This window comes from Mirounga angustirostris, unplaced genomic scaffold (genome assembly GCF_029215605.1).
Source record: "Mirounga angustirostris isolate CCGP_5_RB_7025 unplaced genomic scaffold, mMirAng1.0.hap1 SCAF_9, whole genome shotgun sequence".
In the NCBI taxonomy this organism is placed as follows: Eukaryota; Metazoa; Chordata; class Mammalia; order Carnivora; family Phocidae; genus Mirounga; species Mirounga angustirostris.
The window spans coordinates 120,406,539-120,421,578 of NW_026991717.1; the positions used below are offsets into that span (position 1 = coordinate 120,406,539).

A 15,040-nucleotide genomic window follows, 5' to 3' on the forward strand; every position below is an offset into this window, starting at 1 on the left:
AATGTCCAGGAAAGAGCAGAAATTTAAGAACTACCCTCCATAGAAGGGAGGCGATATAGCACCGTGGCTAAGCAGGCAGGCTCTGGAGTCAGCTAGACCCAAGTTCAAATTCATTCTGGTTATTTCTGGCTGTGTGACCTTGGCGAGCCTCCCTAAAGCTCTGATTTCCTCAACTGTAAGATGGACAACTGTCAAATAGCACCAGTCTCAGTGGACGGAATGAGTTGACCCATGTGACTGCACTTGGTAAGTGCTCAACAGTTGTTAGTGGCTATTCCTGCCATTGGCACTGGCCAGAGGAAGGATGTGCCCTGGAGCCCTTAGAAAGGGGAGGTTGGAGAAGAAAGGGGGGTGGGGCTCTTTTCCCTGGTGAAGCACCAGGGCCTGATGCTGAACAAAACCTTGTGTTTGGTGCCACCGACTGTCATCTCTTGTTTAGGCTCGAATGGGGAAATGTTTCCGCAGACACAGACTAATTCAGCAAAACTGGCTATGAATTTCAAAGGGTTGGGGGGAGTGCAGTGGAAATATCTAGGCCCTGAGCTCAGGTTGTGAGCCACGGAAGGGAGCTGTCCCCCTGACCCACCACAGCACTAGACCCCTGCCTCTGTCCCTCTTAGCTCGAAGCCCCTGTGGATACGGTTGGCTATGCCTCCATCTGTCTTTGTAGCTAGCAGCCCTTGGATGGGAAGCCCAATTTGTCACCTTCATTTCTATGTCCCCAGACCTTGTCCTATGCACTGTGCCTCATCCTAAGCAGGCATTCAAAATGCTTGTTGAAGGAATGACTTTGTGCCCTAGTTACAGCCCTAGCCTCCACCAGAAGCTCAAGGATTGCCCTGATTTCGCAAGGAGTGGCTACTTGGGGAAACTGAGGCACACTTCTAGGTCAGGCTCCTCTCCACTTCCTGGCTGCAATGAGACACATGTGTCTTCAGCATGTGGCTTAGTCTACGGAAGCTGTAAATGAGGATTTTGTCTTTATTTCAATGCCCGCCCCGGTTCTGGTAAAGAACCTTCCTCAGGCTGGGGTCGGGGGAGAACTGAGCTCCTGACACTGCCTCTTAGTCATAGGGGGCTGCACAGTGCCCCTCCCTGACGATATCTTCTCGGCTGTTTGCAAAACAGTCAGGGAAGAGGTGAAGCCCTGAGCCAGGCAGCCTGGCTGTCTCTTTAAATGCCGGGGTCTGTGTGGGAGAGGGAGGGGCTGGCTCTGGAGTGCGTGAAATTCCTGGGCTCCCCGGCAGTCTCAGGCTCCGAGCTCAGCCCTACACATCTCCTCTTGCATCCAACTCCTTGAGAGGGAGAGGCGAGCGTGTCCTCCTCTCTCTCGCAGCCGCCAGCGTCTAGAGCCACCGCGGACCGGCTTTTCACACCTCCGCCACCCCCCTCCCTTCTTCCCCGCCACTCCCTCCCAGAGAGAGAGAGAGAGAGAAGGAAAAGGAGAGAGAAAGATTCTGGAATTTGAACCTTCCCAAAGAGGAAACATACCCAGCAAAGTCAGTTGATTAAGCATCAAACAAACAAACAGATCCCAAATCTTCTGTTCAACTGGAAAGGTAAGGTTTGGGGGGAAAGGAAGGCAGGCAGGGTGTGAAACAACTCAAGGTTCTTGTTCGTTCTGGGAAGAGGTTGCTCCTGAGAGGGTAGAAGTTTTCAGTTGGGAGCGACCAACCTAGATTTTTTTTTTTTTTGGATGCTGGATCGGAGAGCCTTGGCTGACCATGGGAATGGCTTTTCAACTGCCTTTCTTTTCCTTCAGTTGCTCCTGGAAGTTGAGTCCTCTCGCTCCAGATGTTGGAAAAGTCAGAGAATGTTTTAGGTTTTTTAATCTTTTTTTTTTTTTTTTTTTTTAAGTCTTTCTCCTATTAGCTTGGATTATTAGTCTGAAAGGATGTATGCCCATCACTTCATTTTGGGCAGATAGTTTTTTGGCATTTTGTAGCTACTTTCCCTCTAATTATCTTTTTTTTCTGGGGAAAGGACTGGTTCAAATGAGAAAGAGAAGAGACACTCTGAGGATCATAAGACAAAATTGAATTGAGACAGGGATTTCCCTAGCTGTTGAGGAATTGAGGTGTGTGTGTGTGTGTGTGTGTGTAAGTAAGATTTTTTTTTTTTTTTTTTAAGAAGGGGTGTGAGGAGGTGGTTCTTGAGTCTGAAGATTCAGGTTGGACTCGTGCTATCTTCTTGTGAAGGTGGGCATAATCAGAGAAGGTGAAAAGGGAGTGTGTGTGTGTGTGCGCGTGTGCGCTCCTGTTTGGATCTGTTACAAGGGAATCTTCCTCCTCTGCCTTCCATTTATTTATATTAATGATTTAGTAGCAGGCTTGCCTGAAAACTTCGACTCTGTGTAAGCACTGTGGGTTTTGCAAGCTCTCAGTGACCTTAAAGGCTGGTTCGATGTTTGTTTTTTTTTTTTCCAAGGCATTGTGTTGTACCCAGAGTTTTGGCTCTTTCCTCTCTCTTTTTTCACCATGAAACTTAACTGCTTTAGAAACATCATCCTGATGACAAGGGAAAAATAATCTGTCCTTCCCCCACCCCCCATCCCTTCCTAGGCCAGTGATGTAATACCAACCTATGGGCTCGGCTGCTTTGCAGGTGACTTCCCCTGTGATTACTTGTTAAAAAAAATAAATTTCTTCCTCCCTCCATTAAATGCCTTCTCTTTTGATCTGGATGTAGAAATAGCATCATGTAGTGAGAAAATTATATTTTTGCTAACTCTTATTGGGCTTTAGGTAAGGTAGGATTCTTTCCCCTGATCATTATTTTTAATTTTTTTTTTTAAATGCAAAGGTCAGAGATCATTGAGAGCTAGGCTAGGATGGAGTGAGACACAGTCAGACCACCTAGGAGAAGTGGGAGAGTAGGAGCTGACCTCTCCCCGCTTCCTCCGGTCACTCCCGCTTGGGGAGAGAGTTTCCTTTTACCGGACCGATCCACCTCAACATTCTTAATTCTTTCTCTGCCCTGGGTCCTGTGGATGGCCCTGGGAGCAAGAGGGGCACTCCTTGTCACACCTGGAGGACAGTGTAGTTTCAGGGGTCAGATGACCGTTTGCCTTTGTGATGAAGGTTCCAATGGAAATTTGAACTCCCAGCGCACTGGGTGACTCTGTGCGTGGGATAGTCTATCTGGGGGCACCTGGAGGTTAGGTCTGGCGAACCCGAAGAACTAGCCCTTTATGAATTTGCTGTTGTGGAGTAGAGCCTCCTTCACCGTTCAAGGGCTTCTGCATCGCCTTTCGAGTTAAAATGGTCCCGCTGGTTATGATGGGCAAGTTTACCTAAGGGCTACTGGGTACGTGGCGGAGGGATGAAGGGGAGAAAGACATAACAAGGCTGGTATTTTTTTTTTTTTTTAATCTTCTAGCTTAATCTGCCTATGTGATATTGGGGCAAACGATATTTCAGACGGGTGCTGGTTGTGCAGAGATATTCCTATTGTTTGATTTTTTTTTTTTTTTTTTTTTTTGGTTGGGGAGTGGAGAGCAAGGGCTCTTGGCCCATTTTCTGCAGCCTGGGGTTCATCCTGCGAGCCAGTCTTCCTTCTGGAAGAGGGGGAAAAGGCTGGATGCTGGAAGTTCGCTATTAAAGTGAGCAACAGGGCTGGGTTAATATTTTTTTTTTTAAACAACCGGACTGTGCGAATGCCCTTTTCTGGAGCTTTCCGGCCCTTTCTAGTGAAATAATGATTTAAAAAATTGTTTCTTAGGACGACGGGGCCAGAAATCAAAGGGATTCTAGATTTTGAGAGACAACTACCTCTTTGCTTCTCTGGTAGCTCCCTGCTAATAATTATTGGGGGTTTGACGGGGGTCTGGCCTCTTTTTTTGGTTAATTTCTTTTTAATGCTGCGTTTCTACTGAATATGTTGATGATTTGCTGCTTATATAAGGGAAAGAATGTATTGAGGTGGATTGATGCTTGGGGTTTTGAGATCGGCTACTGAGATTGGGTGGCGGTTGATGTGTTTGTCGATGTGCATGGTAGGAAGGTCTTTTCTTTTGGGTGGTGGGGGACAAGGGAACGGTTGGGAAATGGTAGATGAGATGCTACAGCGAATGGAGACATGAGGGGAGACGGAGGTGAGGTCGGAAGTCACCGGTTTGCAGAATTTCTGTCCTGCATCCCCCTTTCTCTCGCTCCTTGGGAAAAAAAAAAAATCCATTATCTCTAAAAACACATTATTCTTCAATTGGCCTTTTAGAGAGAAAAAGAGAGGGAGGGGAGGGGTTAATTCGGTAAGGGGGCTTGGTTGTAATTAGCCCTCACTGCTGCAAAACTGAGATAGAGAAATCCACCCGCACCAGCTTTGGGGGCACAGAGAGGCAGCGGGAGATGGGGGACAGGTTGTCAGTCTTAGATGAACAGTGAAGCAGTGGGCTTGGCGTTTGGGTATTGTGTGCGTTTGTGTCTCAGGTGCTCGTGCAGTGTCTTCCACCCCACCACCAATGTCCCCCCCATCCTCCCCCAATTCTACCATGCTCTTGCCTTCCATTGCCACGCACCGCTCTCCCCTACCCCATGGCCCCCTCCCCCTTTCCTCTAGCCCTTTCCATCTCCATGAGAAAATTCTGATTCTGATGGCTCTGCGGCTCTTTTTTCTTTTCTTTTCTTTCTTTCTTCCTTTTTTTTTTTTTTTGCAACACAACAGTGGTGCGATGGCCTTTCCTACATGCCACACGGATGCAGCCTTCTGATAGGAGGGCTAAGTCGGCACATCTACACACGCACTTGCACAAGCTCTTGCACACACGCACTCTAGCACCGACACAGGCGACCAAGGACTTGATTTCGTTTGGTTTCATTCCCCTCCGTGGCTCTCCCCGCCCCTACCTCCACCATGGCTCCTTTCCACCCATCTTCATACGGGCAATGCAGTAACGCTATCCACGTCTTCTCCCCACACCGCTCTCTTCTTTCTCCTCGCCATTATTTTCTCCCGAAAGCTGTGGTGTGTCGCAGTTCATGGGATTAACATGTTGGAGAGTCTTTGGGGGAGGGGACTTCTTGAGGAGGGGATTGGAGTGGGGGTAGATGACATTAATGGTGTTTTTTTTTTTTTTTTTTTTTTGCCAAATAAGCACCCAGTGATAATGATCCAATTTAACCATCCGTGTAATATGTGTTTGCGGTACACTGGAGGAAGGTTACGGGGAAAGCGGAGTCTGGACTGGGTTACCTCGGGGGAGATTTGCTGCCTGGACATAGAGACAGACACCACCCCCACACCACACATATGCATGCTCTCTCACACACGCCACCACACACAGCTCTGCTCAGTGGGCTGTGTCAAGCCAGAGGGCACTGCAGAATGTCCCCGAATTGTCATCGTTCCTTGCGAGGATGGAATGATGTCTTTGTCCTACCCTGCTCTCGCTCTGATGTCCGATGTTGCCTGGTCTTGAAATTCTTGGTGGCCTTTGTGTTGCCTTTTGGGAGGGGGCTGGAGGGGTGTTTGTGTTCCGTCAAACACCGGTGTGCCTCCAGTTGGACCACATGGGAGGGTCAATACCATGTGTGCGGGTCACGCAGGAGGCTGCCTGCCTGTTTGTGCAGCGGGAGTGCGATTGTTGGCTGTGGCCGTGCGCGGGGCTCTGGAGAGGTGCAGAGGTGCCAGGGAAGGGAAGCTGACTTCCCCTTGGGGAGGGGAGGGCAAAAAGCAGGGGTGTTCAGACAGAGGGCATTGGAGTGTTCAGGGTAGCTGAGAAGGGGGTGGAGGGGGAGAAGCCTCTCGGGTCTCCGGCAGAAGCGTCACATGAGGTCCCCGCGTCCCCAAGCCAGCCTGTGGGCGGGGGTGCTCGTGGATGACTGGTGGGCGGGTGCAGACTGAAGGGGGAGAGGTGGGCAAAATTGAGGGTTTCCCCTGCCACCTCCCGAGCCCCAGGCAGAGCTGGGAGGACAGCCTTGCCCTCCCAGCACTGGCCACCCTTGGGCAGCTGGGCCTTGGTGGAGGCTACAGCCCCCCAGGAGCTGAAATCGCCCTGGGCCGGGAAAGCAGCCGAGCCCCGGTGCTCCAGTGCTCAGGGTTCGGCTGCCTTCACTACCAGACGCCATTTTCCGTCTCCTTTGGCTAAAGGTGTGTCCCTCTTTAGGCAATTATAAAGGAAATTGGCAAACATTTTGCCTGAAAGAAAAATCCCCAGAGCAAAATGCTGATTGTCCTCTGTTTCTGACGTCCCTCTCCCTTTCCGGGGCTGACCTTGAGGAGTTAGGGAGAAAGGGTTACGTCATTGTCAGAGAAAGGGGAGAAATAGGGAGTAGGATGCCTTGGGGGCAAATTTTTGTGCCCAAAACCGGAGAAGAGAATATTCTTGGGATTCCCCCCTCCCTTCTCCTTACAAGACCCTTATGTGTGAGTGGGGGACTTGCAGAAGTAGAAGTGTCCCTTCCAAAGCTTGCCTCCTAGAAATACACCTGCTTGGTACGTTAGTTCGCCCACTGTGAATCAGGCCTGGTCTCCCCCAGGCACGCACCTGCAGGGGTAGATGGCTGAGCTGCAGCTCTGATCCTTGAGGTCCAGCCCCGGTTGCTCTGCAGTTGGCTAAGTGAGGCCCTGCGGCTGGGCCAGCCACAGGTGGCAGTCCTGGGCTCCAGCAGGGGCTCTGCGTGGGGCCTGCTCCCCGCCTCTTCCTGCTGGCCCCTGCGCAAATGATACCTGCTCAGAGATGACTATCCTGACTGGCTTTCTGAAATAGCCCTCCAACCCCACCACTGCCACTTTCCAGCCTGTTATCCTGCCTTTAATTCCAATCAGCTAATCACTACCTAATACTACATTATGTATTGAGGGGTTAAGGTGATCTTGTCTCCTCTATATTACAAGCTCCAGGAGCTCAGGGACTTTGTTTTTGTTCATTATAGCGTTCTCAGTGCCTAGGACTCTTCCAGCCACATAGTAGGTGCTCAACAAATATTCGTTGACTGGAGGAAAGAACCATATGGGTTTGGTGTTGGGGTTCTCTTTTCTTCTCTAACACCTTGGACCTGCCTTCTGGGAAAGGTGAACTTTGTCTCTGGCTGTCTTATCCCTCCCTGCAAGTCCCAGATCTGCTGGAGGGATTGGAAAGTGTGCAACTTTCTGATTGAGAAAGGTCTCCATGCCTGACTCAGAGGGACTCTGCCTCCTTCACGATCCCTGTAATATTAGTCATCATCATCATAGTGGTACTAGTAATAGTAATGATATCACTACTAGCTGCCATTTTGGAGGATCTTAATATATTTCAAGTTCTGCATGAAGATGGGTTTTTTTTTTTTTTGTAAACATTTATTATCTTATTTAATTCTCCAAACAGCACAATGCAGTGTATTCTTATTATCTGCCTTGAACAGAGGAGGAGATTGAGGCTTAGACTTACACAAAGTAAGCTACTAAAGTGGCAGATCAAGGATTTGAACTCAGATCTGTCTTTTTCCAGAGCCCAAGTTCATGACCCTTGTGTTATACTGTTAGAGGTAAAAGGGAGATGAGCCATCATTTCATTCAGTGCCCTCCAATACAGATGAGAAAACTGAGGTGTAGAGAGATTAAGGGGCTTGTCCAAAGTCATATGGCAAATCTGACCCAGAGACAAAGCCGGAATCCAGGTTTCCTGGCTGCGCAGGTAGTGCTCTTGGCACAGTATCATGTTGCCTTGTGGGATGTGTGTCCTTTCCCAAAGGGTATTGTGCTGGTGGCTGCCTGAGGGCCCCTCGTAGTTCTCCTCCTTCCTCCATCAGAGGAGTGGGTCTTGGTGAGGTGGGTGGGTTAGGTGTGCCTTTACAGAGGGCAGACTTGACTCTGGCAGAGTAGAGGGAGACTGGAGGAAGACTGGTGGCCTATACTCCAAGGTCACTGGAGTCCCTGAGTGCTGGTCAGGGTCATCCCCTAATTGTGCTGGAGGAAGAGACCGCAGTAGCATGCTCCGGGTTTTCAATCCCATGTAGCCCTGCCCATTAAGATTACTCTTAGATGTAGCAGGGGCTCCATTCAGAAGTCCAAGCAGCTGTCTCTGGGTCCTGATAGCCTTGAGAGCATGTGTGCTTCTCCTAGACTGGCTCCATTGTTTCTCAAGAAAGGGACGCATGGGCTCAGACCTTAGCCTCAGTGTGTTTCATTTCTGTGTCCAGAGGCTGGCTGGGGAGCATGAGGTCATGAATTGTGGGTGAAGGGCCCCTGCCAAGTCCCTCTGCTCTCCCCTAGGGTTGGCCTTGACCTTGAATTGGGGAGGGGTTAGACATCCTAGATAATTTTGTGTGTGTGTGTGTTGAGGGGGTCAGGGCAGTGGAGGAACAGAGGCCAGAGTAAAGTAGATTCTGAGAGCCAGGGAAGACTTACCTTGTGCCAGGACCTGGGACAGGGCATGAAGCTCTTTCTGTGGGACCTTGAGATGGAGTGACCAGATGCCCCGGTTTGCAGAGACAGTTCCCGTCTAGGCCTTTGTCATAGTGTACCTATTAACTCTCAAAAGTGGCCTGGTTTGGATGATAAAATATATAGTCATCTTTCTTTGAAATGGCATCACCCACTTTCTGTTCATGGGTACAGAGAGGAAAGGGGAATGCAAGAGGGGGAAATCCAGTTCTAGGGAGGAAGGTGACTGGGAGTAGAGCCTTTCCACAGAGGTACTTCCACTTGTCCCCATTTTTCAAGGATGAAGACCTGAATCTTGACTAGTTTTACTATCAACATCACCATTACTACTAACCTCACTAGTCTTACTACACTACCACTAGCCAACATTTGAGTCTTACTGTGCACCAGATACTATGCTAAGCCCCTGACATGCATTATCTACCTTATGAGGTAGGTGCTATTATCATTTCTGTATTACAACACCCCCCCCCTCCTCCACCAGCCCTGGCCTATAGAGGTTAAATAATATGTCCAAGGTCCTGCAGGTGGGAATGGCAATGGTCATGATTCAGACTCAGTGGGGCTGGCTCTGAAGCCTCTGGTCTTAACTATTGTGTCACACCACCTCTGTGGGCCTGTCCTTCAGGTCCCCAAGTCTGGGAACATGATTCTGAGAGCTGACCCACTTGCTGGGCAGTCTGACCCACAACTCTGGGACATGCTGAAGATGTTGCTGCCAGTCCGAGGCACTTTAGGCTTGGGAAGAGGACACTGCTAGCCTTGCAACTGTGGTCTTTTTGATGGCACTTGGAAACTCTGTACCCCGTGGTGTTTGTTACCTTCTTCCTTGCTTCAGGCACCTTGTCAGAAAAATGAGTTTAGGTTGTTTGGGATGGTGGTGAGTTGGCAGAAGGCAGAGAACCTGCAATGTATTTACCTCTGCTTTATTCCATGGCCCTGAACCTTGATGAGCCCACACTCCCCATGGCCCCTGCAGAAGGGCCTGGACCTCCATGGGAAAGTCTGGCAAATGGACTGTCATCTAGCACCTGCTGTTAGCAAAGCATGGTGTTCTGCCATATTTGCTTTAGATAGGTGGTATTCTCATTTGTCTGACAAGGAAACCAATGGGGTTAAATAGCTTGTCTAAGGTCGGACAGTGAGAACAAATAGACCTTTCGTCTGACTCTAGGATTCATGCTCTTTCTGAGAACTTGCACTGCTTCCCACCTTGAACCCTGGAGGAGAAGGGGCAGCAGTTAGAACATGTAAAATGGGGACTAGAGGAGGGGAGGTCTTCAGATCAGCTCTCAAGGCCGAGGACTGGATGGGGCATCGAGGGCACATCCTCCTAGTCAGTCAGGGCAAGACAGCTGCTGACCCTTCAGTTGGATGAGTCAGGAGAGCAGGGGGGAGGTGGCTCATCCACAACTTCATAGGTAGAGGCTGGGGGCATCCAGAAGAAGGTGCCTCTTTCCCACGTGGAATAGTGATGTGTGTACTGACACCAAATCCCACCTCTCCCCTCTGTGTCCATGTCATCAGGTCAAGGGTAAGAAGGGATGAGTGGTCTCACTGCCTAGAGCCAGGGAGGGGAATACACAGAGGGAAGAATATGGATTCTGCAGGCTGGAGGACTCCATGGAGAAAGGAAGAACTTTTTCTTGGTTCAGAGGGAGGGAAGAGAAGAGCACTTTTCTGACCGAGGGGTTGGTCTGAGTCCCCCAGGCTGAGCTGCATTAGCTTCATTGTAGTCCCATTGAAGACTGTGTTTATTTTTCCAATAATGTGTTAATTAAACATCGATTTCCGGGTGGAGGAAAGGGAATTGGATTGCTAGAGCTAAATGGAGGGAGGAGGATGGGGAGCTGGGAAGAGGGGCCCCAGGCTGGAGTCAGCATTCTGCAGCGTTGCCCCAGGGGGGTGGAGGGGAGCTGGGGCTGCCTCTTCCCCTGGCTCCAAATTTGGAATTCCCATCTCCTTTAGGGGCCTTTAGGAGGCATCTTTTCTACCCACAGGCCCCCAGAGCAGATAGAGAGCGCTCTTTGCCGAACTTCAGTTCAAGGAGGAAAAAGGATGATTCTTCACCTTCCCCGGCCTCTTCGCTTTGTTGAGCTGCCCTGTGCCCGGCCTCGTGTTGGCACTCTGCATAGCGCAGCTCACCAGTTCTTTCAGTAAACATGGGGTTAGTGCTTTTATGCCCCCACTTTGGAGATGAGGAAACTGAGTCTCAGGCAAGTTAAGTGGCAAATTCAAGAGCAAAGAACTGGCAAAGCATGGCAAGGAAGGGGGCCCCAGAGGAGTAGAAAGTATCTGAGGTTGGCAGAACAGCCGCCAAGGGTCCAAGCTCCCGTAAAGGAAAAAAAGAGAAAAGAGTGAAGCATCTGATAGGCAGCAAACAGGACCATTTGACACTTTACCGTTGGCTCAGACGGATCGAGCCATTACCGTGTGCCAGCAGCCGCAGCAAGCGCCTCGCACAGAGGCTGTGAGGCAGCGGTGACGGAGCGTCAGGGAACGTTATTCCCATTTTACAGACGAGGAAAGTGAGGCCTGGCGAGATGACCTTGCGTGTGGTCGCAGAGCTGGTGAATGGTGCTGAGTTAAGAGCTGAGGTCCCACTTTAGTAAAGAGGACTCTGGGGACCTTTGCAGCTGTCCTGCGTTGCCTCGTCCACACCGAGGACACGGTACCTGCTCAGCAAGTCACCTGTAACTTCTGGGAGGTAAACACGTGGGGCCTTTAGGATGGATGGTCTGACCAGATCATGTGCCCCAGAAATGTCCAGGGTCTTGCCGTGTGACCCCCACCGTCCCTTCCTTTCTCGGCCCGTGGCAGCCCGGGCTGGGCGTCCGGTCGGGCGGAGGCTGTTCTGGGGTGCTCGTGGTGCTTGGAGCCTGCACAGTGAGCTGGGTGGTGAGGGTTAAGTTAGAGCAGTGGTTCTCAAACTTTGCTGCATGTTGGAATCACCATGTTAAATCCCAAACCTGTGTTGCGCCTCATACGAATTAAATCAGAATGGTTAGGGGTAAGACCCTGGCATCAGTATATTTTAAAGCTGCCTGGGTGATTCCGTCAGGCTTGCAAACCAGTGGTCCAGAACAGTCTCTGCTACGAAGTGGGTGTTGGCAGGTGTTTCCAGAGTTATGTTGCAACTGCGGAAATAATCGATTATACACACCCAGGACCCGGTGGGGGCAGGGCTGACTGTGATCGGTTTCCTTCTCATTTAGAATAGCATCTTTCAGACTTTGGTACACATCAAAACGCCTGGAGAGCTCTTACAAAATGCATATTCTCAGGCCCACTGCACATGGGAGTTAAGTTGGGGGGCCCAGGAATCTGCATTAAAAGCAAGTACTTTCTGTGGCCGGGTGAAAGCGTGACATACAGGGCCAGCCTCAGAGCCCCCTGTGTTCCATGCTAGTACTTGTGAAGCCCTCTCTCTTTGGAGGGCAAATAGGTGAGGACAGGGTCTGCTGTGGTTGCCTGTTGCTTGGTGAGATTTGGCCTTTGTTGCTCATGACTGGCTGTCCACTACTCAAATGGGAAGGCTTGTCACCTCGCTGGGGTCCCCGCTACCTAGTGCAGAGCTGTGTTTAGTGCCCTGGGTGCAGTGGCCCCGAGGGACGAGAGGAGGATCCCAACCTGGAAATTCAACAGGCTCCCTCCTCAGGTTTTAAAAAAATCAGAGTAAATCTCTGCACAACTTGAGTGTTTGGAAGTCTGTCAGCAGCAACCATCCTGAGCCTTCCCCGGGGATCGGTGAAACAGCTTCTCTGGGGCTCATTTTAAACTTTTCTTCCAAAGCTGTCAAAAAATAGAGACTAGTCAGAGACTCTTAGAGCTGGAAGGGACCTTGGTGTTCATGCCAACACTAATATTCTATTCATCTATTCATGCATTTATTCATCCAACAGATATTTATTAAACACCTACTGTATCCAGGCACTGTACCAGGTGCTGGGAATACAGCCACAATCAAGAGAGACACTTGGCTGATCCCTGATGGGGCTTACACTTGGGTGGAGGGGCAAGTATTAAACAACAGCAAGAAATATATAATTATTAATTATGATGAGTGCTGTGAAGGAAAAGTAGGGGTTGCTCTGAGAATTATGGAGCCTTAAGTAGAATGATGGCATGGAGGAAATGAGAGCTAACATTGAGTGCTCACTATAGATAGGCCCTATTGTAAGCGCATCACCCATATCCCCTCACTTAATCTTTACACTTAGTCTTGGAAGAGGGATACTGTTATTATTGTTGTCTTGTTGCAGATGAAGAAGCTGAGGCACAGAGAAGTGCCCAGGCTGGAAAGACAACTGAGGTTTCTCTGTCGCCCCCCTCCCCCATCGCCGAACATCCCCCCTCAGAGTGAGAAGAACTGGTACTTGTTCTGAGAGCCGAAGGATGAGGTGGGGGTGAGGAAAAACCAGAGAAGTTAAGAAAATGCTGATAATTCTGGCCATGTATGGAGCTCTAGATGCCAAGCTTCGTACAAAATGCTTGACCAATGTTATGTCACTGAATACCCACAACAAAGACAAGCAGGAATTCTTATCCTCTTTCTGCAGGTGAGGACACCAAAGCTTTGAGAGGTTAAGTTTACAGAATATGGACCCTCTGCAGCCTGCCCCGTCTGGGCTGCTTGGATCTCACCTGTTGGGCAGTGCTAATCACAAAGAGCGGCTGACAGGAGCAATTCCCCCAGAGCCCACAGGCCTGCTTGCTCTGGGTCAGGGAGAACCTGGGTGAGCAAAGGACCTCTCTGGGGCATGGCTGCCCCTCTGTGTCATTTTTTCCCTCTGGCAAGAGCCACCAGGCCGGCCTTCTAGGTCTGTTGGCCCACAAGCCCATAGGGAATGCTTACCCTCTGACTCCATCTCCCCCACCTTTCAGCCCCACCTGTTGCTAATTAGTGAGATGCTGGTCACCTGCAGTTCCCCCGTCCTCCTCTGTCCGGTGCCTCCCTGAACACCCACCACGTGTTCACCTGCGGTCTCCTCTGCCCTTGCCTTGTGGGGTCCTCCGGCCCACCCTGAGCTGATCCGCACTGAGCAGATGTGAGTAGAGGTAGGAAGAAGTATAGGGACTCAGGTCACGGACTTGGTCTAGAGTCACGAGGGAGAGGCAGGAAGATGTGCGAAGAGAAAAGAGATGCATTCATAAGGCACTGGTAAAATATTAAATTCCTCTAAAGGTTGCCAGGACATGGGAATTCATTTCTTCAACCTCCTTTCTGACCTGACCAACAGGTCAGCGAATCTGTACATGCAGACGAGTGCCCCATGAGACAGAGGCCTCTCGGTGCCCTGCTCTGTGTCTCTTCTGGGGTTGACAGGGTGGTGCTGGTAGGGGGGGAACGTCAGAAGTGGGCAGTCTAGCTTCTCATCTGCTTTTCTCTGGGTCCTGGAGAGGTGGGGGCTGCCTCGGTCCTGGGCTCTGACTCTGATGAGGCTAACACTTGAAGCCCTTCTCCAGATTCCTGGAATTGAGACAGAAATGAGAAGGCAGGGAAGCTTTCTCGGAGAAGGGGTGGGTTGTGTGGGAGGTAGGAAGGTTGGCTAGTGTGTGGGTTATGGAGTTTGGATGACAGTCACACTCTCTTTTTTCGTGTGTGTGTGTGTGTGTGTGTTGTTTTTTTTGTTTTTTTGTTTTAAATTCAGCTCCTTATAAAAGCTTAATTATTTTCTTATTACAGAATGATGTATGTTATAGAACATTTAGAAAATAACAAAAACAAAAATTAAAAAAATCACCTGTAAGTACCCCCTCCAGAAATAATTAGTGGGAAAATTTTGATATCTGTCTTTCCGGCTAAATTTCTAAGCATCCACAATCCAGGGTGTGCTATTTTGTTTTTAAAGTTCATTCACTCATTTAATAAGCACTAATTGAGCACCCACTCTGTGCTAGGCATCAGCATCACATTTTGGAAGCTCTCACACTAGCTTTGGTTTTTCACTTAAAGATGTAGCATGAGCACTTTTCACAGCAGCCTCTCATGCCGTTGAGCTTCCAGATTTAGATTTTGGGTGTAATGAGGCAGTTGGCAAATTTTGGCATCTTAGATCTTATGTCTTAAGGAAGAATTGTTGAGCTTCTCTCTCCTTGGCACCTAAGGCAGGCACCATGTTAGACCCCTTGGGAGAAAATGTGTCCCTTCACCCAGGAAATAAGGAAAGGACAGAAGAAGGTTTGAAGGGTGGCAAAAACCCTAGCCCTTATTTAGTCTGGGATTTCTCCCAATGGGGGGTTTGGAAAGGAGATATTCCATTCTCCTAAACAGAACCCTAGCAGCCCAGAGAGTGGGTGGAACCTTAGCACATGACTGGTTCACCTTCTTCATTGTAGAGAGGGGGGCCAGGAGCAGTGAAGTGACTTGTCCAAGGACACAGAGGTGGTTGATGATAGAGCTGAGGCTGGACCTTGGGGAGCTGAGCTAGGGAGAGTTGCATGACAGTGATTGGGGGCGGATTTGATAGGACTGGTACAGAGGGAGCCCATGCGGGCTAGATAGAGGGACTCCAGTGACCTTGCTTGAGTTTGGATACTGTGTATAAAGGAGGTTGCAATACAGGTCTGATTTGCTGATCCTTTACTGATCTCCTACCCCATTCCTGTCCACAGTGTACCCCATGTTCTCATCTCTCATATGCATATCTGAGGTTCTGTGGAGGCTTGGCAGGTA

The 15,040-nt window shown here is 49.8% G+C and overlaps 1 protein-coding gene across 1 annotated transcript in view; it reads left to right on the top strand.

Annotated features, from left to right (window-relative positions):
* Window positions 1-1,274: 1,274 nt before the first annotated feature.
* Window positions 1,275-15,040, top strand: part of NRXN3 (neurexin 3) — a 1,531,407-nt gene continuing 1,517,641 nt past the window's right edge. Inside the window, exon 1 of the mRNA XM_054513824.2 lies at window positions 1,275-1,559. The gene's annotated coding sequence lies outside the window, so the exon portion shown is untranslated. The remainder of the gene's footprint in view (window positions 1,560-15,040) is intronic.